The sequence below is a fragment of the Scyliorhinus torazame genome, chromosome 1, assembly GCF_047496885.1.
Source record: "Scyliorhinus torazame isolate Kashiwa2021f chromosome 1, sScyTor2.1, whole genome shotgun sequence".
Taxonomy (NCBI): domain Eukaryota; kingdom Metazoa; phylum Chordata; class Chondrichthyes; order Carcharhiniformes; family Scyliorhinidae; genus Scyliorhinus; species Scyliorhinus torazame.
The window spans coordinates 99,294,334-99,320,096 of record NC_092707.1 but is presented as its reverse complement, the minus strand read 5'-3'; the positions used below and the strand labels follow the sequence as shown (position 1 = coordinate 99,320,096).

At 46.2% G+C, this 25,763-nt stretch overlaps 20 non-coding genes across 20 annotated transcripts; all 20 read left to right on the top strand.

Annotated features, from left to right (window-relative positions):
• Positions 1-872: 872 nt before the first annotated feature.
• trnal-caa (transfer RNA leucine (anticodon CAA)) lies at positions 873-991 on the top strand. The gene is made up of 2 exons: positions 873-910; positions 946-991. It is a non-coding gene; the product is annotated as a tRNA-Leu (tRNA).
• Positions 992-1,800: 809 nt separating this feature from the next.
• Positions 1,801-1,906, top strand: trnal-uaa (transfer RNA leucine (anticodon UAA)). The gene is made up of 2 exons: positions 1,801-1,838; positions 1,861-1,906. It is a non-coding gene; the product is annotated as a tRNA-Leu (tRNA).
• Positions 1,907-2,788: 882 nt separating this feature from the next.
• Positions 2,789-2,907, top strand: trnal-caa (transfer RNA leucine (anticodon CAA)). Its single transcript has 2 exons — positions 2,789-2,826; positions 2,862-2,907. It is a non-coding gene; the product is annotated as a tRNA-Leu (tRNA).
• Positions 2,908-4,704: 1,797 nt separating this feature from the next.
• trnal-caa (transfer RNA leucine (anticodon CAA)) lies at positions 4,705-4,823 on the top strand. The gene is made up of 2 exons: positions 4,705-4,742; positions 4,778-4,823. It is a non-coding gene; the product is annotated as a tRNA-Leu (tRNA).
• Positions 4,824-5,632: 809 nt separating this feature from the next.
• trnal-uaa (transfer RNA leucine (anticodon UAA)) lies at positions 5,633-5,738 on the top strand. The gene is made up of 2 exons: positions 5,633-5,670; positions 5,693-5,738. It is a non-coding gene; the product is annotated as a tRNA-Leu (tRNA).
• An 882-nt stretch (positions 5,739-6,620) lies between these two features.
• On the top strand, positions 6,621-6,739 carry trnal-caa (transfer RNA leucine (anticodon CAA)). Its single transcript has 2 exons — positions 6,621-6,658; positions 6,694-6,739. It is a non-coding gene; the product is annotated as a tRNA-Leu (tRNA).
• Positions 6,740-7,548: 809 nt separating this feature from the next.
• Positions 7,549-7,654, top strand: trnal-uaa (transfer RNA leucine (anticodon UAA)). The gene is made up of 2 exons: positions 7,549-7,586; positions 7,609-7,654. It is a non-coding gene; the product is annotated as a tRNA-Leu (tRNA).
• Positions 7,655-8,521: 867 nt separating this feature from the next.
• trnal-caa (transfer RNA leucine (anticodon CAA)) lies at positions 8,522-8,640 on the top strand. Its single transcript has 2 exons — positions 8,522-8,559; positions 8,595-8,640. It is a non-coding gene; the product is annotated as a tRNA-Leu (tRNA).
• A 1,797-nt stretch (positions 8,641-10,437) lies between these two features.
• On the top strand, positions 10,438-10,556 carry trnal-caa (transfer RNA leucine (anticodon CAA)). Its single transcript has 2 exons — positions 10,438-10,475; positions 10,511-10,556. It is a non-coding gene; the product is annotated as a tRNA-Leu (tRNA).
• A 1,797-nt stretch (positions 10,557-12,353) lies between these two features.
• Positions 12,354-12,472, top strand: trnal-caa (transfer RNA leucine (anticodon CAA)). Its single transcript has 2 exons — positions 12,354-12,391; positions 12,427-12,472. It is a non-coding gene; the product is annotated as a tRNA-Leu (tRNA).
• An 809-nt stretch (positions 12,473-13,281) lies between these two features.
• On the top strand, positions 13,282-13,387 carry trnal-uaa (transfer RNA leucine (anticodon UAA)). Its single transcript has 2 exons — positions 13,282-13,319; positions 13,342-13,387. It is a non-coding gene; the product is annotated as a tRNA-Leu (tRNA).
• An 881-nt stretch (positions 13,388-14,268) lies between these two features.
• trnal-caa (transfer RNA leucine (anticodon CAA)) lies at positions 14,269-14,387 on the top strand. Its single transcript has 2 exons — positions 14,269-14,306; positions 14,342-14,387. It is a non-coding gene; the product is annotated as a tRNA-Leu (tRNA).
• Positions 14,388-15,190: 803 nt separating this feature from the next.
• On the top strand, positions 15,191-15,296 carry trnal-uaa (transfer RNA leucine (anticodon UAA)). Its single transcript has 2 exons — positions 15,191-15,228; positions 15,251-15,296. It is a non-coding gene; the product is annotated as a tRNA-Leu (tRNA).
• Positions 15,297-17,098: 1,802 nt separating this feature from the next.
• trnal-uaa (transfer RNA leucine (anticodon UAA)) lies at positions 17,099-17,204 on the top strand. The gene is made up of 2 exons: positions 17,099-17,136; positions 17,159-17,204. It is a non-coding gene; the product is annotated as a tRNA-Leu (tRNA).
• An 881-nt stretch (positions 17,205-18,085) lies between these two features.
• On the top strand, positions 18,086-18,204 carry trnal-caa (transfer RNA leucine (anticodon CAA)). The gene is made up of 2 exons: positions 18,086-18,123; positions 18,159-18,204. It is a non-coding gene; the product is annotated as a tRNA-Leu (tRNA).
• Positions 18,205-20,550: 2,346 nt separating this feature from the next.
• On the top strand, positions 20,551-20,656 carry trnal-uaa (transfer RNA leucine (anticodon UAA)). The gene is made up of 2 exons: positions 20,551-20,588; positions 20,611-20,656. It is a non-coding gene; the product is annotated as a tRNA-Leu (tRNA).
• Positions 20,657-21,465: 809 nt separating this feature from the next.
• Positions 21,466-21,571, top strand: trnal-uaa (transfer RNA leucine (anticodon UAA)). The gene is made up of 2 exons: positions 21,466-21,503; positions 21,526-21,571. It is a non-coding gene; the product is annotated as a tRNA-Leu (tRNA).
• An 882-nt stretch (positions 21,572-22,453) lies between these two features.
• On the top strand, positions 22,454-22,572 carry trnal-caa (transfer RNA leucine (anticodon CAA)). Its single transcript has 2 exons — positions 22,454-22,491; positions 22,527-22,572. It is a non-coding gene; the product is annotated as a tRNA-Leu (tRNA).
• An 809-nt stretch (positions 22,573-23,381) lies between these two features.
• trnal-uaa (transfer RNA leucine (anticodon UAA)) lies at positions 23,382-23,487 on the top strand. The gene is made up of 2 exons: positions 23,382-23,419; positions 23,442-23,487. It is a non-coding gene; the product is annotated as a tRNA-Leu (tRNA).
• An 879-nt stretch (positions 23,488-24,366) lies between these two features.
• trnal-caa (transfer RNA leucine (anticodon CAA)) lies at positions 24,367-24,485 on the top strand. Its single transcript has 2 exons — positions 24,367-24,404; positions 24,440-24,485. It is a non-coding gene; the product is annotated as a tRNA-Leu (tRNA).
• Positions 24,486-25,763: the final 1,278 nt, after the last annotated feature.

Genomic DNA, 25,763 nt, shown 5'->3' with positions numbered 1-25,763 from the left:
CCGACTTCAACGTCATTTGCAAATCAACAATGCAAACCGTATCATTCACATACAAAGATTGAAAACTAACATGCCTCTCTCAAACATTCTGCACCCGATCACACTGCTGCGCTCAAACATGCAGATTACATTACACAGGCAGCAAAGAACATTGTTCCCACCTTGCATTCCTTATTGCTTTCCACCAATCTACCTTTCAATCCCATTGCGCACACTGCTGCTTCTCAGCAACGAGCCAACGGTGTCCAAGAATGCGACATCTTGTGAACAAACACAACTGAATTCAACTGCCTTACTTTGGCGATTCCTTGCAAGGTAGCCAGAGATGCTGACATTTCAAGTCACTCCCATATCAGAGGCACAGATTAGCCAGAATTGTGGCCCATGAATGTTGGGACTTTCAAGGCAAAATATTCAGACGAATGCCACTAGCCACAGTTTACACCCGGCAAGATGAGGACATGCTGTTCATTGTGTGGGGAGCAGGCTTCACAGATGTCTCGCGTGAATGTGTTGAGAATGAAAGAAAGGTCTGGGAATGAGAGTGTAAAATATGAATTGGGAAAGATGTTTGGATTGTGGTGTGTTTTGGATGGCAGCTGCGTTGCTTGGGTTTGTTGAAGCTGTCGATGGAAAAGTGAGTGAGATGTTTTTGAAAATGATGTAAAATGTTCTTGGCGTACTGATGCAGCGTGCCTGAAAATTGTTTATGGTGCGGGAAGGGTGAATGTTTGCCACTGCCTGTTGAAACAGGTGTGATGTATTGATGGTTGTGGCCTGATTGTGCACAAATGAAATGGGTGTGCTCCAGGCCAGTTCGAGTACAGAATAAGCAGCACACAGTGCAAAAGCTGTGGACACAGCAGCAACTTGTCAGGATGGCCGAGTGGTCTAAGGCGCCAGACTCAAGGAGTGTGTTTCCTTGCCTCGTTTAAGCCTGGTGATTTCTGGTCCCTTTCTAGGGGCGTGGGTTCAAATCCCACTCCTGACATTGTCCTTTTCAGCACCAATATGCCACCGCCAGCCTCACAATCTCCGCAACACCCTGCTGTCATTGATATTTGCCACCTTTTACCACTTCATTTATTTACAAATAAAAACAACACAACTTGAAACCTAACATGCCTCTCTCAAATATCATGCACACAATCGCATGCTCCAATCCAACATGCAGATTACATTTCACAGGCAGCGCATTTAGCAAAGCATTGTTCCCACCTCGCTGCAGCATTCCACATTGCTTTCAACCACTCCACCTTTCTGTCCCATGGCGCACCATGCTGCAATGGACCAACAGATGCAATGGATCAACAATGTCCAAGAATGTGACATCTTGTGAACAATGACAACTAAATTCATGCCTAACTTGGCAATTCTTTGCAAGGACACCAGAGATGCACTCTGGAGATTTCAAGAGATTCACTTATCACAGGCACAGATTATCCAGAATTGATGCCTTTGAAGGTTGGGAATATCAGGTGGAAATGGTTCGATCAATGCCACCGGCCACGGGTGCATGTTCACCTCTTTCAATGTCCAGGATGAAGAAATGCTGTTCATTGTGTGACGAGCGGGCTTTGCAGATATAACACGTTAATGTCTTGGGAATCAAAGAAAGGTGTGTGGCTGAAGATTGTTTGCGGTGCAGCAAAGGAGAATGATCGACACCGCCACTTCAATCCGTTGCGCTGAATTAATGGTTGTGGTTGTTTGTGCAAAAATGGATTGGGTGTGCTCCAGGCCAGCTAGAATGCAGAATACGTAGCACACAGTGGAAAACAGCAGCTGCACAAATAAGTTGTCAGGATGGCCGAGTGGTCTAAGGCGCCAGACTTAAGCTGCCGTTGAGGACTTGATGATTTCTAGTCCCTTTCAAGGGTCTTGGGTTCAAATCCCACTCCTGACATTCCCCTTTTCCGACTTCAACGTCATTTGCAAATCAACATTGCAAACCGTATCATTCACATACAAAGATTGAAAACTAACATGCCTCTCTCAAACATTCTGCACCCAATCACACTGCTGCGCTCAAACATGCAGATTACATTACACAGGCAGCAAAGAACATTGTTCCCACCTTGCATTCCGTATTGCTTTCCACCAATCTACCTTTCAATCCCATTGCGCACACTGCTGCTTCTCAGCAACGGGCCAACAGTGTCCAAGAATGCGACATCTTGTGAACAAACACAACTGAATTCAACTGCCTTACTTTGGCGATTCCTTGCAAGGTAGCCAGAGATGCTGACATTTCAAGTCACTCCCATATCAGAGGCACAGATTAGCCAGAATTGTGGCCCATGAATGTTGGGACTTTCAAGGCAAAATATTCAGACGAATGCCACTAGCCACAGTTTACACCCGGCAAGATGAGGACATGCTGTTCATTGTGTGGGGAGCAGGCTTCACAGATGTCTCGCGTGAATGTGTTGAGAATGAAAGAAAGGTCTGGGAATGAGAGTGTAAAATGTGAATTGGGAAAGATGTTTGGATTGTGGTGTGTTTTGGATGGCAGCTGCGTTGCTTGGGTTTGTTGAAGCTGTCGATGGAAAAGTGAGTGAGATGTTTTTGAAAATGATGTAAAATGTTCTTGGCGTACAGATGCAGCGTGCCTGAAAATTGTTTATGGTGCGGGAAGGGTGAATGTTTGCCACTACCTGTTGAAACAGGTGTGATGTATTGATGGTTGTGGCCTGATTGTGCACAAATGAAATGGGTGTGCTCCAGGCCAGTTCGAGTACAGAATAAGCAGCACACAGTGCAAAAGCTGTGGACACAGCAGCAACTTGTCAGGATGGCCGAGTGGTCTAAGGCGCCAGACTCAAGGAGTGCGTTTCCTTGCCTCGTTTAAGCCTGGTGATTTCTGGTCCCTTTCTAGGGACGTGGGTTCAAATCCCACTCCTGACATTGTCCTTTTCAGCACCAATATGCCACCGCCAGCCTCACAATCTCCGCAACACCCCGCTGTCATTGATATTTGCCACCTTTTACCACTTCATTTATTTACAAATAAAAACAACACAACTTGAAACCTAACATGCCTCTCTCAAATATCATGCACACAATCGCATGCTCCAATCCAACATGCAGATTACATTTCACAGGCAGCGCATTTAGCAAAGCATTGTTCCCACCTCGCTGCAGCATTCCACATTGCTTTCAACCACTCCACCTTTCTATCCCATGGCGCACCATGCTGCAATGGACCAACAGATGCAATGGATCAACAATGTCCAAGAATGTGACATCTTGTGAACAATGACAACTAAATTCATGCCTAACTTGGCAATTCTTTGCAAGGACACCAGAGATGCACTCTGGAGATTTCAAGAGATTCACTTATCACAGGCACAGATTATCCAGAATTGATGCCTTTGAAGGTTGGGAATATCAGGTGGAAATGGTTCGATCAATGCCACCGGCCACGGGTGCATGTTCACCTCTTTCAATGTCCAGGATGAAGAAATGCTGTTCATTGTGTGACGAGCGGGCTTTGCAGATATAACACGTTAATGTCTTGGGAATCAAAGAAAGGTGTGTGGCTGAAGATTGTTTGCGGTGCAGCAAAGGAGAATGATCGACACCGCCACTTCAATCCGTTGCGCTGAATTAATGGTTGTGGTTGTTTGTGCAAAAATGGATTGGGTGTGCTCCAGGCCAGCTAGAATGCAGAATACGTAGCACACAGTGGAAAACAGCAGCTGCACAAATAAGTTGTCAGGATGGCCGAGTGGTCTAAGGCGCCAGACTTAAGCTGCCGTTGAGGACTTGATGATTTCTGGTCCCTTTCAAGGGTCGTGGGTTCAAATCCCACACCTGTCATTCCCCTTTTCCGACTTCAACGTCATTTGCAAATCAACAATGCAAACCGTATCATTCACATACAAAGATTGAAAACTAACATGCCTCTCTCAAACATTCTGCACCCAATCACACTGCTGCGCTCAAACATGCAGATTACATGACACAGGCAGCAAAGAACATTGTTCCCACCTTGCATTCCTTATTGCTTTCCACCAATCTACCTTTCAATCCCATTGCGCACACTGCTGCTTCTCAGCAACGGGCCAACAGTGTCCAAGAATGCGACATCTTGTGAACAAACACAACTGAATTCAACTGCCTTACTTTGGCGATTCCTTGCAAGGTAGCCAGAGATGCTGACATTTCAAGTCACTCCCATATCAGAGGCACAGATTAGCCAGAATTGTGGCCCATGAATGTTGGGACTTTCAAGGCAAAATATTCAGACGAATGCCACTAGCCACAGTTTACACCCGGCAAGATGAGGACATGCTGTTCATTGTGTGGGGAGCAGGCTTCACAGATGTCTCGCGTGAATGTATTGAGAATGAAAGAAAGGCCTGGGAATGAGAGTGTAAAATGTGAATTGGGAAAGATGTTTGGATTGTGGTGTGTTTTGGATGGCAGCTGCGTTGCTTGGGTTTGTTGAAGCTGTCGATGGAAAAGTGAGTGAGATGTTTTTGAAAATGATGTAAAATGTTCTTGGCGTACAGATGCAGCGTGCCTGAAAATTGTTTATGGTGCGGGAAGGGTGAATGTTTGCCACTGCCTGTTGAAACAGGTGTGATGTATTGATGGTTGTGGCCTGATTGTGCACAAATGAAATGGGTGTGCTCCAGGCCAGTTCGAGTACAGAATAAGCAGCACACAGTGCAAAAGCTGTGGACACAGCAGCAACTTGTCAGGATGGCCAAGTGGTCTAAGGTGCCAGACTCAAGGAGTGTGTTTCCTTGCCTCGTTTAAGCCTGGTGATTTCTGGTCCCTTTCTAGGGGCGTGGGTTCAAATCCCACTCCTGACATTGTCCTTTTCAGCACCAATATGCCACCGCCAGCCTCACAATCTCCGCAACACCCTGCTGTCATTGATATTTGCCACCTTTTACCACTTCATTTATTTACAAATAAAAACAACACAACTTGAAACCTAACATGCCTCTCTCAAATATCATGCACACAATCGCATGCTCCAATCCAACATGCAGATTACATTTCACAGGCAGCGCATTTAGCAAAGCATTGTTCCCACCTCGCTGCAGCATTCCACATTGCTTTCAACCACTCCACCTTTCTATCCCATGGCGCACCATGCTGCAATGGACCAACAGATGCAATGGATCAACAATGTCCAAGAATGTGACATCTTGTGAACAATGACAACTAAATTCATGCCTAACTTGGCAATTCTTTGCAAGGACACCAGAGATGCACTCTGGAGATTTCAAGAGATTCACTTATCACAGGCACAGATTATCCAGAATTGATGCCTTTGAAGGTTGGGAATATCAGGTGGAAATGGTTCGATCAATGCCACCGGCCACGGGTGCATGTTCACCTCTTTCAATGTCCAGGATGAAGAAATGCTGTTCATTGTGTGACGAGCGGGCTTTGCAGATATAACACGTTAATGTCTTGGGAATCAAAGAAAGGTGTGTGGCTGAAGATTGTTTGCGGTGCAGCAAAGGAGAATGATCGACACCGCCACTTCAATCCGTTGCGCTGAATTAATGGTTGTGGTTGTTTGTGCAAAAATGGATTGGGTGTGCTCCAGGCCAGCTAGAATGCAGAATACGTAGCACACAGTGGAAAACAGCAGCTACACAAATAAGTTGTCAGGATGGCCGAGTGGTCTAAGGCGCCAGACTTAAGCTGCCGTTGAGGACTTGATGATTTCTGGTGCCTTTCAAGGGTCGTGGGTTCAAATCCCACTCCTGACATTCCCCTTTTCCAACTTCAACGTCATTTGCAAATCAACAATGCAAACCGTATCATTCACATACAAAGATTGAAAACTAACATGCCTCTCTCAAACATTCTGCACCCAATCACACTGCTGCGCTCAAACATGCAGAGTACATTACACAGGCAGCAAAGAACATTGTTCCCACCTTGCATTCCTTATTGCTTTCCACCAATCTACCTTTCAATCCCATTGCGCACACTGCTGCTTCTCAGCAACGGGCCAACAGTGTCCAAGAATGCGACATCTTGTGAACAAACACAACTGAATTCAACTGCCTTACTTTGGCGATTCCTTGCAAGGTAGCCAGAGATGCTGACATTTCAAGTCACTCCCATATCAGAGGCACAGATTAGCCAGAATTGTGGCCCATGAATGTTGGGACTTTCAAGGCAAAATATTCAGACGAATGCCACTAGCCACAGTTTACACCCGGCAAGATGAGGACATGCTGTTCATTGTGTGGGGAGCAGGCTTCACAGATGTCTCGCGTGAATGTGTTGAGAATGAAAGAAAGGTCTGGGAATGAGAGTGTAAAACGTAAATTGGGAAAGATGTTTGGATTGTGGTGTGTTTTGGATGGCAGCTGCGTTGCTTGGGTTTGTTGAAGCTGTCGATGGAAAAGTGAATGAGATGTTTTTGAAAATGATGTAAAATGTTCTTGGCGTACAGATGCAGCGTGCCTGAAAATTGTTTATGGTGCGGGAAGGGTGAATGTTTGCCACTGCCTGTTGAAACAGGTGTGATGTATTGATGGTTGTGGCCTGATTGTGCACAAATGAAATGGGTGTGCCCCAGGCCAGTTCGAGTACAGAATAAGCAGCACACAGTGCAAAAGCTGTGGACACAGCAGCAACTTGTCAGGATGGCCGAGTGGTCTAAGGCGCCAGACTCAAGGAGTGTGTTTCCTTGCCTCGTTTAAGCCTGGTGATTTCTGGTCCCTTTCTAGGGGCGTGGGTTCAAATCCCACTCCTGACATTGTCCTTTTCAGCACCAATATGCCACCGCCAGCCTCACAATCTCCGCAACACCCTGCTGTCATTGATATTTGCCACCTTTTACCACTTCATTTATTTACAAATAAAAACAACACAACTTGAAACCTAACATGCCTCTCTCAAATGTCATGCACACAATCGCATGCTCCAATCCAACATGCAGATTACATTTCACAGGCAGCGCACTTAGCAAAGCATTGTTCCCACCTCGCTGCAGCATTCCACATTGCTTTCAACCACTCCACCTTTCTATTCCATGGCGCACCATGCTGCAATGGACCAACAGATTCAATGGATCAACAATGTCCAAGAATGTGACATCTTGTGAACAATGACAACTAAATTCATGCCTAACTTGGCAATTCTTTGCAAGGACACCAGAGATGCACTCTGGAGATTTCAAGAGATTCACTTATCACAGGCACAGATTATCCAGAATTGATGCCTTTGAAGGTTGGGAATATCAGGTGGAAATGGTTCGATCAATGCCACCGGCCACGGGTGCATGTTCACCTCTTTCAATGTCCAGGATGAAGACATGCTTTTCATTGTGTGACGAGCGGGCTTTGCAGATATAACACGTTAATGTCTTGGGAATCAAAGAAAGGTGTGTGGCTGAAGATTGTTTGCGGTGCAGCAAAGGAGAATGATCGACACCGCCACTTCAATCCGTTGCGCTGAATTAATGGTTGTGGTTGTTTGTGCAAAAATGGATTGGGTGTGCTCCAGGCCAGCTAGAATGCAGAATACGTAGCACACAGTGGAAAACAGCAGCTGCACAAATAGGTTGTCAGGATGGCCGAGTGGTCTAAGGCGCCAGACTTAAGCAGCCGTTGAGGACTTGATGATTTCTGGTCCCTTTCAAGCGTCGTGGGTTCAAATCCCACTCCTGACATTCCCCTTTTCCGACTTCAAAGTCATTTGCAAATCAACAATGCAAACCGTATCATTCACATACAAAGATTGAAAACTAACATGCCTCTCTCAAACATTCTGCACCCAATCACACTGCAGATTACATTACACAGGCAGCAAAGAACATTGTTCCCACCTTGCATTCCTTATTGCTTTCCACCAATCTACCTTTCAATCCCATTGCGCACACTGCTGCTTCTCAGCAACGGGCCAACAGTGTCCAAGAATGCGACATCTTGTGAACAAACACAACTGAATTCAACTGCCTTACTTTGGCGATTCCTTGCAAGGTAGCCAGAGATGCTGACATTTCAAGTCACTCCCATATCAGAGGCACAGATTAGCCAGAATTGTGGCCCATGAATGTTGGGACTTTCAAGGCAAAATATTCAGACGAATGCCACTAGCCACAGTTTACACCCGGCAAGATGAGGACATGCTGTTCATTGTGTGGGGAGCAGGCTTCACAGATGTCTCGCGTGAATGTGTTGAGAATGAAAGAAAGGTCTGGGAATGAGAGTGTAAAATGTGAATTGGGAAAGATGCTTGGATTGTGGTGTGTTTTGGATGGCAGCTGCGTTGCTTGGGTTTGTTGAAGCTGTCGATGGAAAAGTGAGTGAGATGTTTTTGAAAATGATGTAAAATGTTCTTGGCGTACAGATGCAGCGTGCCTGAAAATTGTTTATGGTGCGGGAAGGGTGAATGTTTGCCACTGCCTGTTGAAACAGGTGTGATGTATTGATGGTTGTGGCCTGATTGTGCACAAATGAAATGGGTGTGCTCCAGGCCAGTTCGAGTACAGAATAAGCAGCACACAGTGCAAAAGCTGTGGAAACAGCAGCAACTTGTCAGGATGGCCGAGTGGTCTAAGGCGCCAGACTCAAGGAGTGTGTTTCCTTGCCTCGTTTAAGCCTGGTGATTTCTGGTCCCTTTCTAGGGGCGTGGGTTCAAATCCCACTCCTGACATTGTCCTTTTCAGCACCAATATGCCACCGCCAGCCTCACAATCTCCGCAACACCCTGCTGTCATTGATATTTGCCACCTTTTACCACTTCATTTATTTACAAATAAAAACAACACAACTTGAAACCTAACATGCCTCTCTCAAATATCATGCACACAATCGCATGCTCCAATCCAACATGCAGATTACATTTCACAGGCAGCGCACTTAGCAAAGCATTGTTCCCACCTCGCTGCAGCATTCCACATTGCTTTCAACCACTCCACCTTTCTATCCCATTGCGCACCATGCTGCAATGGACCAACAGATGCAATGGATCAACAATGTCCAAGAATGTGACATCTTGTGAACAATGACAACTAAATTCATGCCTAACTTGGCAATTCTTTGCAAGAACACCAGAGATGCACTCTGGAGATTTCAAGAGATTCACTTATCACAGGCACAGATTATCCAGAATTGATGCCTTTGAAGGTTGGGAATATCAGGTGGAAATGGTTCGATCAATGCCACCGGCCACGGGTGCATGTTCACCTCTTTCAATGTCCAGGATGAAGAAATGCTGTTCATTGTGTGACGAGCGGGCTTTGCAGATATAACACGTTAATGTCTTGGGAATCAAAGAAAGGTGTGTGGCTGAAGATTGTTTGCGGTGCAGCAAAGGAGAATGATCGACACCGCCACTTCAATCCGTTGCGCTGAATTAATGGTTGTGGTTGTTTGTGCAAAAATGGATTGGGTGTGCTCCAGGCCAGCGAGAATGGAGAATACGTAGCACACAGTGGAAAACAGCAGCTGCACAAAAAAGTTGTCAGGCTGGCCGAGTGGTCAAAGGCGCCAGACTTAAGCAGCCGTTGAGGACTTGATGATTTCTGGTCCCTTTCAAGGGTCGTGGGTGCAAATCCCACTCCTGACATTCGCCTTTTCCGACTTCAACGTTATTTGCAAATCAACAATGCAAACCGTATCATTCACATACAAAGATTGAAAACTAACATGCCTCTCTCAAACATTCTGCACCCAATCACACTGCTGCGCTCAAACATGCAGAGTACATTACACAGGCAGCAAAGAACATTGTTCCCACCTTGCATTCCTTATTGCTTTCCACCAATCTACCTATCAATCCCATTGCGCACACTGCTGCTTCTCAGCAACGGGCCAACAGTGTCCAAGAATGCGACATCTTGTGAACAAACACAACTGAATTCAACTGCCTTACTTTGGCGATTCCTTGCAAGGTAGCCAGAGATGCTGACATTTCAAGTCACTCCCATATCAGAGGCACAGATTAGCCAGAATTGTGGCCCATGAATGTTGGGACTTTCAAGGCAAAATATTCAGACGAATGCCACTAGCCACAGTTTACACCCGGCAAGATGAGGACATGCTGTTCATTGTGTGGGGAGCAGGCTTCACAGATGTCTCGCGTGAATGTGTTGAGAATGAAAGAAAGGTCTGGGAATGAGAGTGTAAAATGTGAATTGGGAAAGATGCTTGGATTGTGGTGTGTTTTGGATGGCAGCTGCGTTGCTTGGGTTTGTTGAAGCTGTCGATGGAAAAGTGAGTGAGATGTTTTTGAAAATGATGTAAAATGTTCTTGGCGTACAGATGCAGCGTGCCTGAAAATTGTTTATGGTGCGGGAAGGGTGAATGTTTGCCACTGCCTGTTGAAACAGGTGTGATGTATTGATGGTTGTGGCCTGATTGTGCACAAATGAAATGGGTGTGCTCCAGGCCAGTTCGAGTACAGAATAAGCAGCACACAGTGCAAAAGCTGTGGAAACAGCAGCAACTTGTCAGGATGGCCGAGTGGTCTAAGGCGCCAGACTCAAGGAGTGTGTTTCCTTGCCTCGTTTAAGCCTGGTGATTTCTGGTCCCTTTCTAGGGGCGTGGGTTCAAATCCCACTCCTGACATTGTCCTTTTCAGCACCAATATGCCACCGCCAGCCTCACAATCTCCGCAACACCCTGCTGTCATTGATATTTGCCACCTTTTACCACTTCATTTATTTACAAATAAAAACAACACAACTTGAAACCTAACATGCCTCTCTCAAATATCATGCACACAATCGCATGCTCCAATCCAACATGCAGATTACATTTCACAGGCAGCGCACTTAGCAAAGCATTGTTCCCACCTCGCTGCAGCATTCCACATTGCTTTCAACCACTCCACCTTTCTATCCCATTGCGCACCATGCTGCAATGGACCAACAGATGCAATGGATCAACAATGTCCAAGAATGTGACATCTTGTGAACAATGACAACTAAATTCATGCCTAACTTGGCAATTCTTTGCAAGGACACCAGAGATGCACTCTGGAGATTTCAAGAGATTCACTTATCACAGGCACAGATTATCCAGAATTGATGCCTTTGAAGGTTGGGAATATCAGGTGGAAATGGTTCGATCAATGCCACCGGCCACGGGTGCATGTTCACCTCTTTCAATGTCCAGGATGAAGAAATGCTGTTCATTGTGTGACGAGCGGGCTTTGCAGATATAACACGTTAATGTCTTGGGAATCAAAGAAAGGTGTGTGGCTGAAGATTGTTTGCGGTGCAGCAAAGGAGAATGATCGACACCGCCACTTCAATCCGTTGCGCTGAATTAATGGTTGTGGTTGTTTGTGCAAAAATGGATTGGGTGTGCTCCAGGCCAGCGAGAATGCAGAATACGTAGCACACAGTGGAAAACAGCAGCTGCACAAATAAGTTGTCAGGATGGCCGCGTGGTCTAAGGCGCCAGACTTAAGCAGCCGTTGAGGACTTGATGATTTCTGGTCCCTTTCAAGGGTCGTGGGTGCAAATCCCACTCCTGACATTCGCCATTTCCGACTTCAACGTTATTTGCAAATCAACAATGCAAACCGTATCATTCACATACAAAGATTGAAAACTAACATGCCTCTCTCAAACATTCTGCACCCAATCACACTGCTGCGCTCAAACATGCAGAGTACATTACACAGGCAGCAAAGAACATTGTTCCCACATTGCATTCCTTATTGCTTTCCACCAATCTACCTTTCAATCCCATTGCGCACACTGCTGCTTCTCAGCAACGGGCCAACAGTGTCCAAGAATGCGACATCTTGTGAACAAACACAACTGAATTCAACTGCCTTACTTTGGCGATTCCTTGCAAGGTAGCCAGAGATGCTGACATTTCAAGTCACTCCCATATCAGAGGCACAGATTAGCCAGAATTGTGGCCCATGAATGTTGGGACTTTCAAGGCAAAATATTCAGACGAATGCCACTAGCCACAGTTTACACCCGGCAAGATGAGGACATGCTGTTGATTGTGTGGGGAGCAGGCTTCACAGATGTCTCGCGTGAATGTGTTGAGAATGAAAGAAAGGTCTGGGAATGAGAGTGTAAAATGTGAATTGGGAAAGATGCTTGGATTGTGGTGTGTTTTGGATGGCAGCTGCGTTGCTTGGGTTTGTTGAAGCTGTCGATGGAAAAGTGAGTGAGATGTTTTTGAAAATGATGTAAAATGTTCTTGGCGTACAGATGCAGCGTGCCTGAAAATTGTTTATGGTGCGGGAAGGGTGAATGTTTGCCACTGCCTGTTGAAACGGGTGTGATGTATTGATGGTTGTGGCCTGATTGTGCACAAATGAAATTGGTGTGCTCCAGGCCAGTTCGAGTACAGAATAAGCAGCACACAGTGCAAACGCTGTGGACACAGCATCAACTTGTCAGGATGGCCGAGTGGTCTAAAGCGCCAGACTCAAGGAGTGTGTTTCCGTGCCTCGTTTAAGCCTGGTGATTTCTGGTCCCTTTCTAGGGGCGTGGGTTCAAATCCCACTCCTGACATTGTCCTTTTCAGCACCAATATGCCACCGCCAGCCTCACAATCTCCACAACACCCTGCTGTCATTGATATTTGCCACCTTTTACCACTTCATTTATTTACAAATAAAAACAACACAACTTGAAACCTAACATGCCTCTCTCAAATATCATGCACACAATCGCATGCTCCAATCCAACATGCAGATTACATTTCACAGGCAGCGCACTTAGCAAAGCATTGTTCCCACCTCGCTGCAGCATTCCACATTGCTTTCAACCACTCCACCTTTCTATCCCATTGCGCACCATGCTGCAATGGACCAACAGATGCAATGGATCAACAATGTCCAAGAATGTGACATCTTGTGAACAATGACAACTAAATTCATGCCTAACTTGGCAATTCTTTGCAAGAACACCAGAGATGCACTCTGGAGATTTCAAGAGATTCACTTATCACAGGCACAGATTATCCAGAATTGATGCCTTTGAAGGTTGGGAATATCAGGTGGAAATGGTTCGATCAATGCCACCGGCCACGGGTGCATGTTCACCTTTTTCAATGTCCAGGATGAAGAAATGCTGTTCATTGTGTGACGAGCGGGCTTTGCAGATATAACACGTTAATGTCTTGGGAATCAAAGAAAGGTGTGTGGCTGAAGATTGTTTGCGGTGCAGCAAAGGAGAATGATCGACACCGCCACTTCAATCCGTTGCGCTGAATTAATGGTTGTGGTTGTTTGTGCAAAAATGGATTGGGTGTGCTCCAGGCCAGCGAGAATGGAGAATACGTAGCACACAGTGGAAAACATCAGCTGAACAAATAAGTTGTCAGGATGGCCGAGTGGTCTAAGGCGCCAGACTTAAGCAGCCGTTGAAGACTTGATGATTTCTGGTCCCTTTCAAGGGTCGTGGGTGCAAATCCCACTCCTGACATTTGCCTTTTCCGACTTCAACGTTATTTGCAAATCAACAATGCAAACCGTATCATTCACAGACAAAGATTGAAAACTAACATGCCTCTCTCAAACATTCTGCACCCAATCACACTGCTGCGCTCAAACATGCAGATTACATGACACAGGCAGCAAAGAACATTGTTCCCACCTTGCATTCCTTATTGCTTTCCACCAATCTACCTTTCAATCCCATTGCGCACACTGCTGCTTCTCAGCAACGGGCCAACAGTGTCCAAGAATGCGACATCTTGTGAACAAACACAACTGAATTCAACTGCCTTACTTTGGCGATTCCTTGCAAGGTAGCCAGAGATGCTGACATTTCAAGTCACTCCCATATCAGAGGCACAGATTAGCCAGAATTGTGGCCCATGAATGTTGGGACTTTCAAGGCAAAATATTCAGACGAATGCCACTAGCCACAGTTTACACCCGGCAAGATGAGGACATGCTGTTCATTGTGTGGGGAGCAGGCTTCACAGATGTCTCGCGTGAATGTGTTGAGAATGAAAGAAAGGTCTGGGAATGAGAGTGTAAAATGTGAATTGGGAAAGATGCTTGGATTGTGGTGTGTTTTGGATGGCAGCTGCGTTGCTTGGGTTTGTTGAAGCTGTCGATGGAAAAGTGAGTGAGATGTTTTTGAAAATGATGTAAAATGTTCTTGGCGTACAGATGCAGGTGCCTGAAAATTGTTTATGGTGCGGGAAGGGTGAATGTTTGCCACTGCCTGTTGAAACAGGTGTGATGTATTGATGGTTGTGGCCTGATTGTGCACAAATGAAATGGGTGTGCTCCAGGCCAGTTCGAGTACAGAATAAGCAGCACACAGTGCACAAGCTGTGGAAACAACAGCAACTTGTCAGGATGGCCGAGTGGTCTAAGGCGCCAGACTCAAGGAGTGTGTTTCCTTGCCTCGTTTAAGCCTGGTGATTTCTGGTCCCTTTCTAGGGGCGTGGGTTCAAATCCCACTCCTGACATTGTCCTTTTCAGCACCAATATGCCACCGCCAGCCTCACAATCTCCGCAACACCCTATTGACATTGGCCACCTTTTACCACTTCATTTATTTACAAATAAAAACAACACAACTTGAAACCTAACATGCCTCTCTCAAATATCATGCACACAATCGCATGCTCCAATCCAACATGCAGATTACATTTCACAGGCAGCGCACTTAGCAAAGCATTGTTCCCACCTCGCTGCAGCATTCCACATTGCTTTCAACCACTCCACCTTTCTATCCCATTGCGCACCATGCTGCAATGGACCAACAGATGCAATGGATCAACAATGTCCAAGAATGTGACATCTTGTGAACAATGACAACTAAATTCATGCCTAACTTGGCAATTCTTTGCAAGGACACCAGAGATGCACTCTGGAGATTTCAAGAGATTCACTTATCACAGGCACAGATTATCCAGAATTGATGCCTTTGAAGGTTGGGAATATCAGGTGGAAATGGTTCGATCAATGCCACCGGCCACGGGTGCATGTTCACCTCTTTCAATGTCCAGGATGAAGAAATGCTGTTCATTGTGTGACGAGCGGGCTTTGCAGATATAACACGTTAATGTCTTGGGAATCAAAGAAAGGTGTGTGGCTGAAGATTGTTTGCGGTGCAGCAAAGGAGAATGATCGACACCGCCACTTCAATCCGTTGCGCTGAATTAATGGTTGTGGTTGTTTGTGCAAAAATGGATTGGGTGTGCTCCAGGCCAGCGAGAATGGAGAATACGTAGCACACAGTGGAAAACAGCAGCTGCGCAAATAAGTTGTCAGGATGGCCGCGTGGTCTAAGGCGCCAGACTTAAGCAGCCGTTGAAGACTTGATGATTTCTGGTCCCTTTCAAGGGTCGTGGGTTCAAATCCCACTCCTGACATACACCTTTTCCGACTTCAACGTTATTTGCAAATCAACAATGCAAACCGTATCATTCACATACAAAGATTGAAAACGAACATGCCTCTCTCAAACATTCTGCACCCAATCACACTGCTGCGCTCAAACATGCAGATTACATTACACAGGCAGCAAAGAACATTGTTCCCACCTTGCATTCCTTATTGCTTTCCACCAATCTACCTTTCAATCCCATTGCGCACACTGCTGCTTCTCAGCAACGGGCCAACAGTGTCCAAGAATGCGACATCTTGTGAACAAACACAACTGAATTCAACTGCCTTACTTTGGCGATTCCTTGCAAGGTAGCCAGAGATGCTGACATTTCAAGTCACTCCCATATCAGAGGCACAGATTAGCCAGAATTGTGGCCCATGAATGTTGGGACTTTCAAGGCAAAATATTCAGACGAATGCCACTAGCCACAGTTTACACCCGGCAAGATGAGGACATGCTGTTCATTGTGTGGGGAGCAGGCTTCACAGATGTCTCGCGTGAATGTGTTGAGAATGAAAGAAAGGTCTGGGAATGAGAGTGTAAAATGTGAATTGGGAAAGATGCTTGGATTGTGGTGTGTTTTGGATGGCAGCTGCGTTGCTTGGGTTTGTTGAAGCTGTCGATGGAAAAGTGAGTGAGATGTTTTTGAAAATGATGTAAAATGTTCTTGGCGTACAGATGCAGGTGCCTGAAAATTGTTTATGGTGCGGGAAGGGTGAATGTTTGCCACTGCCTGTTGAAACAGGTGTGATGTATTGATGGTTGTGGCCTGATTGTGCACAAATGAAATGGGTGTGCTCCAGGCCAGTTCGAGTACAGAATAAGCAGCACACAGTGCAAAAGCTGTGGAAACAGCAGCAACGTGTCAGGATGGCCGAGTGGTCTAAGGCGCCAGACTCAAGGAGTGTGTTTCCTTGCCTCGTTTAAGCCTGGTGATTTCTGGTCTCTTTCCAAGGGCGAGGTTTCAAATCCCACTCCTGACATTGTCCTTTTCAGCACCAATATGCCACCGCCAGCCTCACAATCTCCGCAACACCCTATTGACATTGGCCACCTTTTACCACTTCATTTATTTACAAATAAAAACAACACAACTTGAAACCTAACATGCCTCTCTCAAATATCATGCACACAATCGCATGCTCCAATCCAACATGCAGATTACATTTCACAGGCAGCGCACTTAGCAAAGCATTGTTCCCACCTCGCTGCAGCATTCCACATTGCTTTCAACCACTCCACCTTTCTATCCCATTGCGCACCATGCTGCAATGGACCAAAAGTGCAATGGATCAACAATGTCCAAGAATGTGACATCTTGTGAACAATGACAACTAAATTCATGCCCAACTTGGCAATTCTTTGCAAGGACACCAGAGATGCACTCTGGAGATTTCAAGAGATTCACTTATCACAGGCACAGATTATCCAGAATTGATGCCTTTGAAGGTTGGGAATATCAGGTGGAAATGGTTCGATCAATGCCACCGGCCACGGGTGCATGTTCACCTCTTTCAATGTCCAGGATGAAGAAATGCTGTTCATTGTGTGACGAGCGGGCTTTGCAGATATAACACGTTAATGTCTTGGGAATCAAAGAAAGGTGTGTGGCTGAAGATTGTTTGCGGTGCAGCAAAGGAGAATGATCGACACCGCCACTTCAATCCGTTGCGCTGAATTAATGGTTGTGGTTGTTTGTGCAAAAATGGATTGGGTGTGCTCCAGGCCAGCTAGAATGGAGAATACGTAGCACACAGTGGAAAACAGCAGCTGCGCAACTAAGTTGTCAGGATGGCCGAGTGGTCTAAGGCGCCAGACTTAAGCAGCCCTTGAGGGCTTGATGATCTCTGGTCCCTTTCGAGGGTCGTGGGTTCAAATCCCATTCCTGACATTCACCTTTCCCGACTTCAACGTCATTTGCAAATCAACAATGCAAACCGTATCATTCACATACAAAGATTGAAAACTAACGTGCCTCTCTCAAACATTCTGCACCCAATCACACTGCTGCGCTCAAACATGCAGAGTACATTACACAGGCAGCAAAGAACATTGTTCCCACCTTGCATTCCTTATTGCTTTCCACCAATCTACCTTTCAATCCCATTGCGCACACTGCTGCTTCTCAGCAACGGGCCAACAGTGTCCAAGAATGCGACATCTTGTGAACAAACACAACTGAATTCAACTGCCTTACTTTGGCGATTCCTTGCAAGGTAGCCAGAGATGCTGACATTTCAAGTCACTCCCATATCAGAGGCACAGATTAGCCAGAATTGTGGCCCATGAATGTTGGGACTTTCAAGGCAAAATATTCAGACGAATGCCACGAGCCACAGTTTACACCCGGCAAGATGAGGACATGCTGTTCATTGTGTGGGAGCAGGCTTCACAGATGTCTCGCGTGAATGTGTTGAGAATGAAAGAAAGGTCTGGGAATGAGAGTGTAAAATGTAAATTGGGAAAGATGTTTGGATTGTGGTGTGTTTTGGATGGCAGCTGCGTTGCTTGGGTTTGTTGAAGCTGTCGATGGAAAAGTGAGTGAGATGTTTTTGAAAATGATGTAAAATGTTCTTGGCGTACAGATGCAGCGTGCCTGAAAATTGTTTATGGTGCGGGAAGGGTGAATGTTTGCCACTGCCTGTTGAAACGGGTGTGATGTATTGATGGTTGTGGCCTGATTGTGCACAAATGAAATGGGTGTGCTCCAGGCCAGTTCGAGTACAGAATAAGCAGCACACAGTGCAAAAGCTGTGGACGCCGCAGCAACTTGTCAGGATGGCCTAGTGGTCTAAGGCGCCAGACTCAAGGAGTGTGTTTCCTTGCCTCGTTTAAGCCTGGTGATTTCTGGTCCCTTTCTAGGGGCGTGGGTTCAAATCCCACTCCTGACATTGTCCATTTCAGCACCAATATGCCACCGCCAGACTCACAATCTCCGCAACACCCTGCTGTCATTGATATTTGCCACCTTTTACCACTTCATTTATTTACAAATAAAAACAACACAACTTGAAACCTAACATGCCTCTCTCAAATATCATGCACACAATCGCATGCTCCAATCCAACATGCAGATTACATTTCACAGGCAGCGCACTTAGCAAAGCATTGTTCCCACCTCGCTGCAGCATTCCACATTGCTTTCAACCACTCCACCTTTCTATCCTGTAAGGTTTTCGGGCAATTCGGCCCTTTTTGGACTGCCCAAGAATAAAACCCAGTGACTGTAAACTGACTTTTCAGCCAAGAGAACGTAACCAGATTTCCCAGCAGGCTTGGTCCGCTGAGCTGAGTAGGGGCATAGGTATTTACAAACCCCCCCCTAGGAGCTACAAGGAAGAAGGAGCCAGACAACGAGATAAGATCAAAACACAGACAAAGGGGCACGGGAATACACAGGGGGCCTGCCTGCAAGCAGGACAATGGGATGGTCATAGCCCCATGCAGATGTAAATGACCTGGCCTCCACCAGAGCAGAATCCAATTAACACCCCATCAACATAGCAAGGTGAGAATAGCAGCCATCTCCGGAGCAGCTGGAAGACTTTTGAAAATCTTCACAAGAGAGCTTAACCTTGTTATCCTAAAAAGCAGACTGTCTGGGCTCAGTATATTGCGCTGGAAAAGCCCCTTGAAGATAAACGGTAGAAAAAACCAAGTTGGAGGCGGACCTGGGGGAGGTACTCCAATCTTGACAGAAGCCACCGGCAGGAACTCACTGGGTGGAGGGGGCGGAGTCGGCGCCAAATTCAAATCGCGGCAGGTCTGCCTGGCTGGAAGGAGCGGACCTGCGAGGAAAACCCGGAAGCGAACAGCTCTGACCGGCTCAAAGGGGGCGGGACCAGCGGGAACTTTAAACCTTACCAATTCAATGCAAAAGGGGCTGGCCGAACACAGGAAAAAGCCAGGTAAAACGGATATAAAAGGGGCTGTGTGTGGATTGAGGGCTCTTGGCTCGACCTCTCCACCTTTGACTTGACCTCTGCAGCCTGTGACTGTAAGTACCCTGCAGCAGCTTGCGAAACTCCCTTGACCTTGATAGTGGTTGAGGCTTTGGGGAAGGGGACTTGATTTGTGTTCTGTGTCATTGCTAAACCTGTGTAACAATAAGATTTTTCGTTGTGTCCGTTATAGTACTTTCTGAATAGACTTAGTTTGTGTTAGAGTTTAAGATTTTATTATAATTTCTTCTGTTTGATGATTTTGACCTGGGTTTTGCAATAAACCTTGATTTGCTGATAATTGGAGTCGTTTAAATTCTTCAATCTCTCACCAGCGATCTCTGACCAAGTCATTGTTAAAATATTCCTCACCTTAATTCCGGGTTCAAGAATCTAGGGTCATCTTGAGCGATTCACTCAGGACAGGCTGCTGGTTAGGTAATAAACAGCAGTGTCCTATTCTCTCTCTTGGGAAAGCTACTCCAGCGAAGTAGGAACCGGGTGGGTGTTGCACCACCGGCAAGAGAGAGAATCACCTGGGCATTGGTAGGGGTCTGGATATCTGTGTGATATAAGCCTCAGGCTTCCGGTTAGGGATAAACGGCAGGCTTGATTCAGTGCTCTCTTCCGTGGAGGTGTCCCAGTGCGGCATCCCCTGGCCTCTGAAGTTTCAGTGCCAGCTGGAGAGAGACACGCACAGATACTCAAACCCCAGATATCGGCCCAGTAGTGGAGTAGCAGAGATGGCACCCTCTACAATCCCATTGCGCACCATGCTGCAATGGACCAACAGATGCAATGGATCAACAATGTCCAAGAATGTGACATCTTGTGAACAATGACAACTAAATTCATGCCTAACTTGGCAATTCTTTGCAAGAACACCAGAGATGCACTCTGGAGATTTCAAGAGATTCACTTATCACAGGCACAGATTATCCAGAATTGATGCCTTTGAAGGTTGGGAATATCAGGTGGAAATGGTTCGATCAATGCCACCGGCCACGGGTGCATGTTCACCTCTTTCAATGTCCAGGATGAAGAAATGCTGTTCATTGTGTGACGAGCGGGCTTTGCAGATATAACACGTTAATGTCTTGGGAATCAAAGAAAGGTGTGTGGCTGAAGATTGTTTGCGGTGCAGCAAAGGAGAATGATCGACACCGCCACTTCAATCCGTTGCGCTGAATTAATGGTTGTGGTTGTTTGTGCAAAAATGGATTGGGTGTGCTCCAGGCCAGCTAGAATGCAGAATACGTAGCACACAGTGGAAAACAGCAGCTGAACAAATAAGTTGTCAGGATGGCCGCGTGGTCTAAGGCGCCAGACTTAAGCAGCCGTTGAGGACTTGATGATTTCTGGTCCCTTTCAAGGGTCGTGGGTTCAAATCCCACTCCTGACATTCGCCTTTTCAGCACCAATATGCCACCGCCAGCCTCACAATCTCCGCAACACCCTGCTGTCATTGATATTTGCCACTTTTTACCACTTCATTTATTTACAAATAAAAACAACACAACTTGAAACCTAACATGCCTCTCTCAAATATCATGCACACAATCACATGCTCCAATCCAACATGCAGATTACATTTCACAGGCAGCGCACTTAGCAAAGCATTGTTCCCACCTCGCTGCAGCATTCCACATTGCTTTCAACCACTCCACCTTTCTATCCCATTGCGCACCATGCTGCAATGGACCAACAGATGCAATGGATCAACAATGTCCAAGAATGTGACATCTTGTGAACAATGACAACTAGATTCATGCCTAACTTGGCAATTCTTTGCAAGAACACCAGAGATGCACTCTGGAGATTTCAAGAGATTCACTTATCACAGGCACAGATTATCCAGAATTGATGCCTTTGAAGGTTGGGAATATCAGGTGGAAATGGTTCGATCAATGCCACCGGCCACGGGTGCATGTTCACCTCTTTCAATGTCCAGGATGAAGAAATGCTGTTCATTGTGTGACGAGCGGGCTTTGCAGATATAACACGTTAATGTCTTGGGAATCAAAGAAAGGTGTGTGGCTGAAGATTGTTTGCGGTGCAGCAAAGGAGAATGATCGACACCGCCACTTCAATCCGTTGCGCTGAATTAATGGTTGTGGTTGTTTGTGCAAAAATGGATTGGGTGTGCTCCAGGCCAGCTAGAATGCAGAATACGTAGCACACAGTGGAAAACAGCAGCTGCACAAATAAGTTGTCAGGATGGCCGAGTGGTCTAAGGCGCCAGACTTAAGCAGCCGTTGAGGACTTGATGATTTCTGGTCCCTTTCAAGGGTTGTGGGTGCAAATCCCACTCCTGACATTCGCCTTTTCCGACTTCAACGTTATTTGCAAATCAACAATGCAAACCGTATCATTCACATACAAAGATTGAAAACTAACATGCCTCTCTCAAACATGATGCACCCAATCACACTGCTGCGCTCAAACATGCAGAGTACATTACACAGGCAGCAAAGAACATTGTTCCCACCTTGCATTCCTTATTGCTTTCCACCAATCTACCTTTCAATCCCATTGCGCACACTGCTGCTTCTCAGCAACGGGCCAACAGTGTCCAAGAATACGACATCTTGTGAACAAACACAACTGAATTCAACTGCCTTACTTTGGCGATTCCTTGCAAGGTAGCCAGAGATGCTGACATTTCAAGTCACTCCCATGTCAGAGGCACAGATTAGCCAGAATTGTGGCCCATGAATGTTGGGACTTTCAAGGCAAAATATTCAGACGAATGCCACTAGCCACAGTTTACACCCGGCAAGATGAGGACATGCTGTTCATTGTGTGGGGAGCAGGCTTCACAGATGTCTCGCGTGAATGTGTTGAGAATGAAAGAAAGGTCTGGGAATGAGAGTGTAAAATGTGAATTGGGAAAGATGCTTGGATTGTGGTGTGTTTTGGATGGCAGCTGCGTTGCTTGGGTTTGTTGAAGCTGTCGATGGAAAAGTGAGTGAGATGTTTTTGAAAATGATGTAAAATGTTCTTGGCGTACAGATGCAGCGTGCCTGAAAATTGTTTATGGTGCGGGAAGGGTGAATGTTTGCCACTGCCTGTTGAAACGGGTGTGATGTATTGATGGTTGTGGCCTGATTGTGCACAAATGAAATGGGTGTGCTCCAGGCCAGTTCGAGTACAGAATAAGCAGCACACAGTGCAAAAGCTGTGGAAACAGCAGCAATTTGTCAGGATGGCCGAGTGGTCTAAGGCGCCAGACTCAAGGAGTGTGTTTCCTTGCCTCGTTTAAGCCTGGTGATTTCTGGTCCCTTTCTAGGGGCGTGGGTTCAAATCCCACTCCTGACATTGTCCTTTTCAGCACCAATATGCCACCGCCAGCCTCACAATCTCCGCAACACCCTGCTGTCATTGATATTTGCCACCTTTTACCACTTCATTTATTTACAAATAAAAACAACACAACTTGAAACCTAACATGCCTTTCTCAAATATCATGCACACAATCGCATGCTCCAATCCAACATGCAGATTACATTTCACAGGCAGCGCACTTAGCAAAGCATTGTTCCCACCTCGCTGCAGCATTCCACATTGCTTTCAACCACTCCACCTTTCTATCCCATTGCGCACCATGCTGCAATGGACCAACAGATGCAATGGATCAACAATGTCCAAGAATGTGACATCTTGTGAACAATGACAACTAAATTCATGCCTAACTTGGCAATTCTTTGCAAGAACACCAGAGATGCACTCTGGAGATTTCAAGAGATTCACTTATCACAGGCACAGATTATCCAGAATTGATGCCTTTGAAGGTTGGGAATATCAGGTGGAAATGGTTCGATCAATGCCACCGGCCACGGGTGCATGTTCACCTCTTTCAATGTCCAGGATGAAGAAATGCTGTTCATTGTGTGACGAGCGGGCTTTGCAGATATAACACGTTAATGTCTTGGGAATCAAAGAAAGGTGTGTGGCTGAAGATTGTTTGCGGTGCAGCAAAGGAGAATGATCGACACCGCCACTTCAATCCGTTGCGCTGAATTAATGGTTGTGGTTGTTTGTGCAAAAATGGATTGGGTGTGCTCCAGGCCAGCGAGAATGGAGAATACGTAGCACACAGTGGAAAGCAGCAGCTGCACAAAAAAGTTGCCAGGATGGCCGAGTGGTCTAAGGCGCCAGACTTAAGCAGCCGTTGAGGACTTGATGATTTCTGGTCCCTTTCAAGGGTCGTGGGTTCAAATCCCACTCCTGACATACACCTTTTCCGACTTCAACGTTATTTGCAAATCAACAATGCAAACCGTATCATTCACATACAAAGATTGAAAACTAACATGCCTCTCTCAAACATTCTGCACCCAATCTGCGCTCAAACATGCAGATTACATTACACAGGCAGCAAAGAACATTGTTCCCACCTTGCATTCCTTGTTGCTTTCCACCAATCTACCTTTCAATCCCATTGCGCACACTGCTGCTTCTCAGCAACGGGCCAACAGTGTCCGTTGAAGAATGCGACATCTTGTGAACAAACACAACTGAATTCAACTGCCTTACTTTGGCGATTCCTTGCAAGGTAGCCAGAGATGCTGACATTTCAAGTCACTCCCATATCAGAGGCACAGATTAGCCAGAATTGTGGCCCATGAATGTTGGGACTTTCAAGGCAAAATATTCAGACGAATGCCACTAGCCACAGTTTACACCCGGCAAGATGAGGACATGCTGTTCATTGTGTGGGGAGCAGGCTTCACAGATGTCTCGCGTGAATGTGTTGAGAATGAAAGAAAGGTCTGGGAATGAGAGTGTAAAATGTGAATTGGGAAAGATGCTTGGATTGTGGTGTGTTTTGGATGGCAGCTGCGTTGCTTGGGTTTGTTGAAGCTGTCGATGGAAAAGTGAGTGAGATGTTTTTGAAAATGATGTAAAATGTTCTTGGCGTACAGATGCAGCGTGCCTGAAAATTGTTTATGGTGCGGGAAGGGTGAATGTTTGCCACTGCCTGTTGAAACAGGTGTGATGTATTGATGGTTGTGGCCTGATTGTGCACAAATGAAATGGGTGTGCTCCAGGCCAGTTCGAGTACAGAATAAGCAGCACACAGTGCAAAAGCTGTGGAAACAGCAGCAACTTGTCAGGATGGCCGAGTGGTCTAAGGCGCCAGACTCAAGGAGTGTGTTTCCTTGCCTCGTTTAAGCCTGGTGATTTCTGGTCCCTTTCTAGGGGCGTGGGTTCAAATCCCACTCCTGACATTGTCCTTTTCAGCACCAATATGCCACCGCCAGCCTCACAATCTCCGCAACACCCTGCTGTCATTGATATTTGCCACCTTTTACCACTTCATTTATTTACAAATAAAAACAACACAACTTGAAACCTAACATGCCTCTCTCAAATATCATGCACACAATCGCATGCTCCAATCCAACATGCAGATTACATTTCACAGGCAGCGCACTTAGCAAAGCATTGTTCCCACCTCGCTGCAGCATTCCACATTGCTTTCAACCACTCCACCTTTCTATCCCATTGCGCACCATGCTGCAATGGACCAACAGATGCAATGGATCAACAATGTCCAAGAATGTGACATCTTGTGAACAATGACAACTAAATTCATGCCTAACTTGGCAATTCTTTGCAAGAACACCAGAGATGCACTCTGGAGATTTCAAGAGATTCACTTATCACAGGCACAGATTATCCAGAATTGATGCCTTTGAAGGTTGGGAATATCAGGTGGAAATGGTTCGATCAATGCCACCGGCCACGGGTGCATGTTCACCTCTTTCAATGTCCAGGATGAAGAAATGCTGTTCATTGTGTGACGAGCGGGCTTTGCAGATATAACACGTTAATGTCTTGGGAATCAAAGAAAGGTGTGTGGCTGAAGATTGTTTGCGGTGCAGCAAAGGAGAATGATCGACACCGCCACTTCAATCCGTTGCGCTGAATTAATGGTTGTGGTTGTTTGTGCAAAAATGGATTGGGTGTGCTCCAGGCCAGCTAGAATGCAGAATACGTAGCACACAGGGGAAAACAGCAGCTGCACAAATAAGTTGTCAGGATGGCCGCGTGGTCTAAGGCGCCAGACTTAAGCAGCCGTTGAGGACTTGATGATTTCTGGTCCCTTTCAAGGGTCGTGGGTGCAAATCCCACTCCTGACATTCGCCTTTTCCGACTTCAACGTTATTTGCAAATCAACAATGTAGAGGGTGACATCTCTGCTACTCCACTACTGGGCCGATATCTGGGGTTTGAGTATCTGTGTATGTCTCTCTCCAGCTGGCACTGAAACTTCAGAGGCCAGGGGTTGTCGCACTGGGACACTTCCACTGAAGAGAGCACTGAATCAAGCCTGCCGTTTATTCCTAACCGGCAGCCTGAGGCTTATATCACACAGATCTCCAGACCCCTACCAATACCCAGGTGATTCTCTCTCTTGCCGGTGGTGCAACACCCACCCGGTTCCTACTTCGCTGGAGTAGCTTTCCCAAGAGAGAGAATAGGACACTGCTGTTTATTACCTA